Here is a 12,418-nt window from a genome sequence, read left to right as displayed (position 1 = left end):
CAACAGCAAGGCAGTCTATTTGGATGTGGACATATTAGTGGAGGAGAACATGCTAGTCATCACGGTTCATCACAAACATACGGACAGGAACTCCCTCCTACACTACCACTCGTTCCATTCACGAGCCCTCAGAGACAACCTGCCGGTAGGCCAGTTTCTTCGATACCGCAGGAACTGTTCCACAACTGAAGCATACATGGATCAGTCAGCTGGACTGGTCACCAAATTGAAACAGAGACAGTACCCGACCAGAGTAATTAAACACGCACGCAAGAGGGCTCTCAATACCCCCCGCAAGGCTTTGCTTGAACGTAACGTGAAAACTAATCACTCGTGTCTACCGGTTGTGACCACCTTTGATCCATTATCTACAAAAATAAGACAGATTATCTGCAAACACTGGACATTACTAGACACTCCAAATGACAAGATGCCAGCTCCGCTCTTTGCATTTAAAAGGGCAGCCAACTTGCGTGACAAGTTGGTACACACCAGGAATGTGACAACTACCCCTGAAGTCAATACAGTCCCTGCAGGCCACTATCCTTGTGGCGGGTGCTCTGTGTGCCCGCTTACTGCCGCCACAAAAGAGATCACTTTACACAATGGCAAGACCTGGTACTTGACTAAATTTAGCAATTGTAACACGAAACACGTCATCTACAGGATCACCTTCAGCTGCGGGCTACACTACATTGGCCTCACCACACGCAAAGTGAAGGTCCGCATCCAGGAACATCTCAGCACGATTCGGGCTAAGAAACTTACCACACGCTTGGTGCAGCACTTTAGTGAAAAAAATCATGGACAGGGCGATCTAAGGTGGACAGTATTGGAGAAAGTGGTGGGCAACACACATAACCTAGATATGATACTGGCTAGAAAAGAAGCTAGGTGGATTTACTTGGAGAAGGCCGACAAAGAGGGGCTTAACGATTCCATTGAGTGGAATAAAGTGAGCAGACGATAGGTCCTTTGGGTGGGCCCCCTGAATCATCTATGTAACGCAGATATAGGCTTTGTACACCCTTATAATAACTCATCTACTTGTGTCTGATTTGAGTATGTTTAGTGTACAATACTCCCTAGTTAGAACTCCCCCCAGGGCTCGAGTCTGTGCAGGGGTGCCAGGTATTCTTAACACATACACATAAAAATCTTTTCAGGGTGTATCTTTATATCACATATCTTTACACATTGCCCTCCTGTATTACCAACTCCTGAACGAGGCATTCCAGCTTTAGTGCCTGTCCTTGGTTTCGTGTCCCAAATGTGAGCATCTGACATAATATATGGCTCCTTGATAGCCACGATACCCAGTGCTCTGTATACATTGAGGGAATGTTCCCGATGCAATTCAATCTTGTTAATAAAGTTCGGCGATTGTAATCGCCTTTATTCCGACCTCATCACCTACCCAAGATGGCCGCCACGTTGCGTGATAGGAGGAGTCCCGCCAGGCTCACTTCCGCGTCGTCAATCCAGGTTTGGACTGCAAGACGTCGGAAGCGCCGGAGGGACTCGGCAGCGGTATGTGCCAGCCGGTGGCGGGAGCATTTGGTTCTGGCCCGAACGCTGCAAGCCTGTCTCAGTAACGGTAGGATCCTTCTGCTCTGTTGCATGCTAAGGGCGGCGGGCTCATTCTTTGAACTACACTGCAGGTAAGCCCCGTAGCTCTCCCGTAATCCCATGAGGCAACATGGGTAGTTCCTGGCAACCCTGTAAACACTTCGCAGTTGCTGGCAAGCAATCACCCTGCACATTTCACTCTGCATAACTTGGAATACTGGTAGTCCAATGTCATATAACTCTCATGCTTTTAAATGAATGTGAAGGGTGTCACCATTGTGCATTTTAGTGGCAGGCGGCACCTTACGGTGACAGCAGCATGGGGAGCACTCTTTTAACTCCTCACTCCGCTAGTACACCCGGATAACATCAGAATCCGACTTGAGTACATTACAATGTAGCAATGGCACCGTTATGTGTTTCTTGCACAGGTTACTCACATCTGGGAGTTTCCATGACGGACTTGTGATCTTTGACACGCCGTCTTTTGATGCTCGACGGTACTACCACTACAATCGAGCATAAGGTAATTATAGCGCTATGCAGCCACCGGCAATGGGGTGGTGTTGTGTGCTGTAGCCTCTTTTATTGACTCACCAAATGACCACTGCTGTGCTCTGTTTTTTAATGTGTGTATGTGTACAGGTCCTCATGTGAAAAAATGGAGGATTGAGAATAGAGACCCAACTATTTGCCCTGACGAAGTTGCCAATGACAAGGCAATGAAACATGTCGGTCCAGTCACAAAAATTAATGGTATTAACTTAACCATTTTTTAATGGTGGAGTTTGGCAGCACCAGAATAACATCGACTCAGCCAGCCAAACCTCACATTTTATATTTGTTGGTTGTTGGGTGTAGGTACTTGTTATTCTTTTCCAAGCACTTTTTTCTGTCCTACCAGGTAGTGTATTTGTACACTCCTTGTCTGTCTCTTTCTCTATTCTTTCTTGTGCATATCTTTTCTGCACTTGTTTCATCCTCCTAGCAAGGAAAGTAACCGAAGATGAGAAGTGGGTATACCGGTGATTAACAAACCGGGAACCCCCTCGGGTGTTACGTCCATGAGGTACTTTCCTTGCCTTCTCACATATTTTCTCTATGTGGGTGAATCTGTGCACATCTATTTTCATATTTCAAGGCATGTCCGGACCTGTAACACAGCATTGGTTAAATTTAAATTTTTCTTGGTGAGCCAATATGAGGTGTGGCCCCAGAAGTTACAGAGTTTGAGAACCAAACCATGCAGGCTGAATAGGGCTTTTTGTTTCATATTTGCTGAGTGGGGGGCTGCCCTATATAGCCTTTCTCCCCCTTACATCCCTTTTTGAATGATTGCGTATTTTCAGTTGCCTGCTGATTGGAGGGTGTTTGCTTTTTAGATTTACCGTTTCCTAAAACATATAATGGAAGCAGCATAGATGTCTTAATGAGAATACCACTCCACAGACATGTCTGTAGTGCTGAAGATGGGAAACAAATAGTGGGAGGCATTTTGGTAGCAATCATACAACTTGTAGGAGTACTTTTAAATAATGAGACAATTTGAAGGTTATCAACACTACCAAACTGACCACTAGTACGCCTGGTGATTTGCTGGTTGTTAAAACATAATTAGTGGCTAGTAGATCATTGGTCTTGCAAGATCTATTAGCTTCAGATACATTAGTAGCCGAGAAAGTTGGAATCTGCAACAAATGTTTAAAACTCAACATTGCTGGTACTACATCCCTGATGAGAGTAAAAAGATAACAGATTTGCAAATAATATTACTGACCCAAAACCTGTATTAGAACGTATAGAAACCGGAAGGTTATAAGGGAGTATAGGAAAAGGAGTGTCTATCATTGGCAGTTGGGTTGCTACTGTGGGAGGTGTACGTTTTAGGGTCATAATAAGACTTGTAATGATCATTAGTATTTTCTTGATATGCTTATGTGCTTTGTTTAATGGACTTAGAGGCTATTTAACAAATAATAAGAATAAAGAATGAGAAAGACAAATCAGAGGAGAATTAGAAATGGGTGAGAGAAAGAAGAAAGAATATAAAATGACTCAACAGAAATTGAGTGCTCTCTAAAGATTCATTTTTGAAGAAGTTGTTGATGGTTTTTCATCCATCAGCAGGGGGAAACTGTCAGAAAATATATTAGCTAACAAAATGCTATTATTAGTAATGTGCAAACCTTAAATCTAAGTGAAACTAAATGCTAAACTTGTAGTAGGTAATCATATTTAATGTTGGAGGCCAGCAAATAAATAAAAGTGCTGATTTAAATTAACCTGTCAATGCCATGTTAACTGAAAAATAATGCATTAACACTGACATTTCTGTTTTCACATTGAATAACTGTTTGTCCACAACGATTTTCTCTTTGTTACAGATGTTGTATTTCCCAGCAGCCTTCTTTTAACTAGTGAATAGGCATTAGTTTTGTATTAAACAAATGATAGTGAGTTCTCACTGAGGGATGACGAAGAAAAAGGAAGATGAGTCAAGAGAAGAACAGTCTGGAGCTCAAAATACCAACGATGTAACTATTTCTTTTATGTCTGCTGATTTATGACTGTGAATATTTTTAAGTCTGATATGAAAGGCTTTATATTTGCACATTGATTCTCTCATCAAAACTCTTTATTGGGTATCTGAACTGCCATCTTTATTTTCTCTTATTATTCAAACTTTATAAAAACACGCCTGCTACATTATTTCAAAAACGACTATAATTCTGACTAATGTATTATTTTGCCTTACATTAAAATATCAATTATTAGACTATGTTAATTTCTAATGCTAATGCCTAAAAGATTAACCCTTAGTGAATAAAAGCGAGATCCATGTGACACTGAAGAATAAAACTTTTAAACTCATTCAAACTCTCATTATTTTATTTATAAATCTTGTTATTAACTGTGCTCATGGTATCAAACAGTACAAGACAGTGTTCATATAGCATGTAGTAGAACAACACTTCAGAATACAGTATAAGGTTGTCGTAGACATATGTAGGACTGTTTACACTTATACACCAGACCCTGATCCACCCCTCAGTGTCCTGTATTTCTGCCAAGGCCCCCAGACCTTCATCCATTTCTTTATGCAACCCCTGGACTGGTAAATGGTTTCTTCGGCTCTCTGGCACCAATCTAGATCACACAGCCATTGGTCCCACTGCGGGGGCACCTGCGTTCTGCAGCCACTAGCTATGTTACGTTTTGCCACCCTGGCTGCCATTGCTAGCCAGATCTCGATATATCTGGACCAGTCCGTGGCTCCTTTGATCATCAGTTATAGCCAACTGGGCTCCAACAGGACCGGTGAACCCACTACCCCTGCCATTGTGTCCAGCACTTTAGTCCAGAAGGGCACTATCTCTGGGCATTCCCATCATATATGGTAGAATGTGCTTTCCCCCCAGCATCCCCTTGCACAGAGGGGGGATTGTCTTTTTCTCCAAGCAAATAGGTGAGTCGGGGATAATATACTCGATGTACAATTTTTAACTGCACCAATCGAACCTAGCCCGAATTGCGATTTTGTGGGCCTCTGCAATGCGTCTTGCCAATCATCATCCTTCAGGGCACCTATGTCACCCACCCATCTCTCCCGCAATGACACTAGAGGATCTGGCATGTTATTTATAAGCTTACGATATATTGTGGAAGTGGGTTTCTCCAATATGGGATCAAGGAGAAGCCAGTCTTCCATGGGGGAATACTCCGGGATTGAAGTATTGCCCCGTATGTGAGAGCGAAGAGCATGAGTAAGGCGTATGTAGTGATAATGTTGAGAGTCGTGGAGGTTGTACTCTTTTTTAAGATAGTCAAAGGATCGAGGAGCGTACCCTTTCCATACGTCCCCCAAATACTCAATGCCTATTAATTTCCGTTACCTAAAGCCAGTCAATCGAGTCACTTCTGCTAGCTGATCCCCAAACCACAATGGGATTCTTCCAGTCAGGGAGGCCATCCATCCCAGGAATTTGTTTGCCTCCCTCCAGCACTGAATCACTACCCCTGTATGCGATGGGAGGTCCTTTTGTGCTCTCCATGCATATAAGACCAAAATTTGAAAAAATTAACCATTTAAGTTGTGTGAAAACACTACAACCTGGTTGTTAAATAACCTAACAAGGATCATATGCATGTAAACCATACCTATTTGTGCATGTACAAGAGTTAATGGATCACACAAGAACCAAGCGCCAAATTATGTAGTTAAATACCAAGTATTTATTTTGCATGAATCAAAATACTTTTTCAAGGACCATAGGTTGCACGCAAAAGAGGAATGAAAAGGGTGGGGGTAGTGGTGGTGGAAGGTGAAAGAATGAATCAAAGAGTAAAGGTAATATATTCAATATTTTACAAATACTGGTAACTGAGACCAGCCAAAACAAGCCTGTCCACAACCTAAATTGTTAATTTTTTCAAATTTTGGTCATGGGCCACTGTTTTCATTCCAGCCTTCTCTTTATAGACAGCAAAATACTGGCTATCCCTCCTAGCAAATACAAGAAACATTCAAGATCATTTACATTTCAGGAAGGCTGTAAATACCTGTTTCTTTCCCAAAAGATGATGAACAATCACATGAACCAAGAAACAGGACCATTGCCCATCACAAGGAGAGCATAGATACCAGATGGCTCGGTCTCATACCCAACAATAAAAATTAAAACTGCCCCTCAAAGAAGGTGAGCATGATGACATGCACAACCACCCCTCACGTTTCACTCCACTCCTTTCATTAAAACAGCTACATGATAGTCGCCACACTAAAAAGACAAACACTATTCATCAAGCTTGATACCACAATACTTCCGAAACATATTACACTTGAAACACTACTCTTCCAACAAGTTGCTAGCAATATCTAATAATCATCTTATGCCTCATTCTTGTTCACTCTACTACGTGCAGCAACACATGGCATGGAAAGAGCACAACTCTGGTAATCAAAGATGATACCAAATACTTTCTATGCACAACATTTTCAGATATCCACTATGTGGTGAGGGGGAAGAGATGTTCTATGCTGATGTATAAGGCAATTGTAGAATACAACCTCCAGAAATCATAAATGTATCACAAACAACGTGTCCTACCACCTTCTTGACTTCATTTGAGCCTGCTTCTTCCAAAGGAAAGACAACCATAAGGGTTATTTAGGGACACTGACACCCACTATTGTGTCATGCTTCATCATCAGGTCTCACCCTGGTCCCAATAAACCCTGTCATCCACCAAAGGTTGTACAACATTACAATGCAAGCTTTACAATGCATGTCTTTGCCACACATTTTTTAAAATGAATGCCTTTTCCACGCAGGTAAGTATAAATAACGTAAGAAAAATATATATGTCAGCCAGTAGCGTTCACCACTAGGTAGTTATAGATATGTGTTTTTAGGCTTCCTAATAACTTTTGCCCGATTTGAAAAATCTTCAAAAAACTTTCTCAAAAAAGTTAATCCACCTCAGCTTGTTCCTGTAAAGTTTTGGGGTGATTGATCTTTCATGTGGGGTCAAGAAAAAGGGGGGATCCCATGAATTTTCATGGACTTCTTTAGGCGGGGCTACAGAAAAAGCTACTGAATGGAAATACACTAAATTCGTCAGGAATCTAGATTCAGGTCCACAAACTGTGCTTTTTGAGATTTGGTGTAAATCCATTCAGTCGTTTTGAGAAATTAAGGGACAAAAAAAAATGAATATTTGGACGATTGGGTCCATGAGTCTGTGTGGTAAAGATTTGCATTGTAAGGACTCCGTGAAAAAGGCCCTGCATGGTTACAACTACGTTGTAAAGGATGTTTCTCCCACCAAAGAACTTTCATGCCTTGGTAGGGGATAAAGCACTATATACATTCTTATAGTATAAAGTGCACAGCGACTCTGTGGAACAGCCTCAACACAGTGTAATGTACTCATGAATGCCTGATTCTAGCCATCATACAACACATCATCTTTGTCCATACCATTCAAAAAAGTCACTGGACAGCGGCAATGTTGTTTCACTACTAGACATTTTTAGGGTCATCAGACAAAGTCAAACCAATAACTGGATCCCCTCTCATGTGCACTTCAGAAGACTTGAATGTTGAATGCATTCTACCTTGAAGTGAACGTTAGAACCATTGCTGCCATCACCAATATGGTATTCAGGTTGTGGGCCGAACCCCGGGGTGTGGAGAACAACTTTATCAGTCACAGATTTATACTTATCACTCTGTGCCTATTTTTGTATCAAAGGGTTTTGTTAGCATGCAAGGCACAAACTGAAAATAGATCACATACTTTGCACCAGTGCCTGTGTACTTTTGTGACATTTTCTTATTGCATACATTGTACTAATGCTGGTAACATTTTGCATGGACATTAGCACCAGCTCACTGGTGCAAACAAATACTGCTGCGGTCAACTGTTTCGAATGTTGATGCAAACATCGATGCAGTCAAAGCAATTCGGAATGGTGGTGAAAACAAAGCTTTTTGCCCAAGGGAAGAACTGCTAATAATTTAAAATGAGGTAGAATCTGATGTCAGCCGTTCTTTGTCTTGGGAATGTTTTCTTTTGAGCATGGGAGCCAGTCTCAGGGGCCTCTGTTTATTCCAATGCGGGGCATTAAGTGGGCCAGTCCCACCGGGTCTCAGAACCGGTAATATTTTAAAAAAGGACATTTAAAAGGGTCTGTATCAGCCTCTATGTGCATGTCCTTAATTTCAATGGAAAAAATACTGCTCTATTTCTGAACAATGAATATCAAAACGTTAAGGTAATTCATGTCAGTGATTTCATCCCTGTTTATATTTCACATTGAATGTAAATCTTGCATTGCCTAAGACGGTTAGCTATTTCAATGATGTTGTGTTTCTTTATTTTTTTTTGTAGAGCATAATACTCTTGTAAAGAACATATTTTGAACGGAGTTGCCTCCTTATGTTTATATGGGGCTGAAATTGAGAGTTCTGGAGTTGAAGCAGAAGGCAGTGTGAGATTTTAACAGTGGCGGCTGGTGACATTTTTCAGTGGTAGGCATAACAATCATGCTTGACTTGTACAGATTAAGTAAGTGTGATTGACTAAATAGCCTGTGATGGCTACGCAGTGGCATAGCAATGGTGCCATAGACTATATGTCAATCAAGGAAAATGGGCACCCTCTTCTACCTGTTTGGTTGTATAAAAATAAAAACACCCACAGTTGGGGTGCAGAATGTCCCTCCCACACTTGGGGCCAATGTCATTGCACCTGCTGCGCTATTCACAACTACGCCCTTGTGGCTGCTGACTGGAGAGTGCCCAGACAGTGTCCTTGGCATGGACTAACATACAAGCTGGAAAAAATTGTAGACCCAAGAGCTAATATAATGTAATGCTGGTATTTATATTAAAAGCAAGGTCATTGTTTCTAGGTGGCAGGGGAGAACTAAATAATAGAGCAAGATAAGGCAACGTATGTGGCATAACGTTTGTAAAAGTATTACCTCACAATTTTTACATGTTGGCACTTGTTGGGTAGAACTTTTACACTAGTACAGTGCTTCCCAAACTGTGCGCCGCGGCGCCCCGGTGCGCCGTGATGAGAAGCCCGGGGCGCCGCGCCGCCACACATCATGTGGGAAATAAATTGCAGCGGGCTATGAATCACCGAGTAGCTGGAGGTGTTAATTCACCTCCCCGCTGCCGCGCCGGACAGAGGCTGCTGAGGTGAGAGGTGCACATCCTGATCACTGCTGCACTAGAGATGAAACATATCTGTTAACCCCCCGTGAGCGGCGCCCACCCTCGGACCACATCTCCTGTCAGACAACGCAGCGGAGAGACATTTAGTCCATAGATTTGCATGCGCGGTGGGCAGACAGGTGCAAATGACCCTCATTAAACAAAGAGAAGGGCAGTCTGGGCGCGCTGATAATCCTGTGATATGTTTCCGTTCACCACCGAGCTGCGATAACTGCCCGAAAACAACAGCCAGCACCAATGGAATACATCGTTTAAAGCCAATAGTAACCACATACTTTTAAGTCCTAGACTGTTTGACCAAAACCATTTTTTATAAACCTTCCACGAAATGGTTTCCCCGAATGGATAATAGTAATTTTACAACTAATCCGCTCCACTTTCTTTAGGGTGTGATTGCCTAATTTTCATAAAGATCTGAGTCGTCCTTCGGTTCTGCTATACCAAACAAGAGCCTTCCCACAGCTGGGACTTCAAACAGAGATTATTTCTCCCATAAATGGTAATGTGCACACAGTCCTGGCACCCCCAACTTAACCCTTTGAGTCACACACAATGCCCTAGGCCAAAATAAGCAAAGGTGTGTTGACGATATCTGAGGGCCAGAGGGATGGTCCATGAGCCTGATGCAGTAATCTTCATGGACAGTGATGGGTTCTAACAGTTGGTAGTGGTGCTCTTCAGAGCTGGTTATGGACTCTAACAGCTATAAGATGAGGTCTCAGAGACTCTGGGTGCTGGCAGGGTGGCGATGAGGGTCTGTGAAGGCTGGCTGTAGCAATATAAGGGCCAGCTCTGAGTTTTACAATGTCCGAATTCAAAAGCTCAGGAAGGGGTGTAGGGGTGAACAGGGATTCATAAAATTAAAGGGGGGCGCCGCGTGCAGGATGCAAGTTTCCAAAATGCCTGCTGGTCCGGAAGACAAAAAGAAAGTAAACTTCACTTACTCAGCCAGCGCCGACCCCATTGATGGTACAGGTGCAACGATTGCACTGGCACCACAGACAGTCCCAGCCAGTGCCGCAGCCGCAGTCTGGATCAGACACAGACTACTGAGTCTCCGAACCGACTGGACTGCTGGCAGCACCTGAGGCAGTAGTCATCATGCTCACCACCAGCACAGTCAATTCATTACGGCGGCCACATTTTGAGAGCTGCAGCGGCAGGCCCAAAGCCTGCTAGCTGCGAAATTAGTGAAATTATGCCACACAGCCACGCCCGCCCATGGCGCCTATGGTGATTGGGCACATTTAATCATATTTGGCTTGAATCTTGTATCATTTTCACTTAACAAGTTTTTATTAAACAACTGTTATCGTTTTATTTTGTTACAAATATGATTATAATACCTTCATTGCATCCTAATTAATTTAAGGAAGACAACAGGAAGTACTCCCGAAGTCGGGCTTCCATCCCGCGCACCGGTGAAAAAATGGCGGGGAGCCACGGCCAACTGCCAGTTAGGTCTAGGGAGCCACGGGCCAAAAAAGTTTGGGAACCACTGCACTAGTAGTACCAGTCTGACATCCAAATACAGCAATAAAGTATTGAATTAGGGAAATGTTATGTAATTTTTAGTATACAAAAGTGCCTGGAACCATCATTTTGGGGCTGAAGTAAATTAAATAATTATATGAAATGAAATGCATTAAATGCCATCAGCAATTAATAACAACTAAGAATGAAGATATACTTGTTCCACCACTCATATAGAAAAACAATTCTTATTAGAAGAAAAAATATATACACCACCTTTGCAAGAACGGTTTCAATTCTGTACCTATATGACCTTTTAAATTGTGTCAGATCTTATCAAAGAAAATATAACCAGTAGGCAGATAGGCTATATCCAAAACCTATAACAAACTTGTTTCTTGCTTCAAAGCAATATTATTAACTCACTTTCACTTTGAAGCATTATAGTCCGATGAAAAGAAGTAGCAGACAGTTTGAGGTAAGGCCTGCGTACCTGCTCAGGTACTGACCGCATACTGAAGCATTCAAGTACAGCTCGGAGCTCCTCACTGCTCTTTCTCTATTTGGAATTCTGACTGCAGGAATAAGCAAGCCAGACAAGCCTATGCACTGTTGTGCTCCATTGTGAGTGGACTCCCTGCGTACCATAGAACTTATCTCATCCAATTCTGAAGCTGCCCTCTTTCAGTTCATTACAGTAAAGAGCATGGGAGAAGATTCATGAATGACAAGGACAGAATAACTAAAAGTTCCAGTGGACGCTGAGGGGCTTAGGTCTCTGCACTCCACCAGCGTGCTATAGGGCCCACCTTCAGCGATGCAAAATACGCATGTCAGGTTGGTCGTTTAAAAGGCATTGGTCACAATAAAATAATAATAATAATAATAATAAAACATTTATAATGCGCCTGGCTGCACAAAACTCAAAATGCACACTTACATTTCATGGCAGAGACATCCTTCCCCTCAATGCCACAACAATGATGTCTGCCTGGCCTGGACACAATAATAATTGACCCTAACATAACCGAAGGTAATTTGAAGCAGTGGGGCACCGCTCCTATGCCCCCTATGAGTGAGCTGCCCCTGAGATAGTTAGATGAGTTATATTGCCTAAAAGTGGTTCATAAAGGTTTTCAGAATACTTGGCTTATTCGATCCTGGGCCTCTTTGCAGAGTGTACAGCGCAATGGTTAGGTGTTCCAGTTACTGTTGTGATTATGTGCAAATGTGTGTGAAGGAGGTATAGAGTTGTCACAATATTGGCAAGGCAAAGGTAAAACAAAATATAGTGCTTCCAGGTGAGCAATGGCTTTGTGTGTTTGAGTGTGGCGCAGAGAAAGAGATGCTAAGAAGCATTTAGGAGAGAATGAAAAGAGGGTGTTGAAGTGGAAAGAGATGAGGTGTGAGGCATGCAGATGGGTGAGATGAGGAGAGAAAAAGGGTGAACATGTCTAACATAGTGACCACAACGGGAATAACTGAGACGCTCTGAAGAACACTCTAACACTTCCACAGTCCTCAGTAACGTTTAATTTACAGTCTCTCAATTTAAGAATTCAAACATTTTCAATATTATTGCCAATTAAATCATTGTTGTTATTTACTTATCATAAACAGATAATACT

This window comes from Lissotriton vulgaris, chromosome 8, assembly GCF_964263255.1.
Source record: "Lissotriton vulgaris chromosome 8, aLisVul1.2, whole genome shotgun sequence".
NCBI classification, from domain to species: Eukaryota; Metazoa; Chordata; class Amphibia; order Caudata; family Salamandridae; genus Lissotriton; species Lissotriton vulgaris.
Note: the sequence above shows the minus strand (reverse complement) of the source record.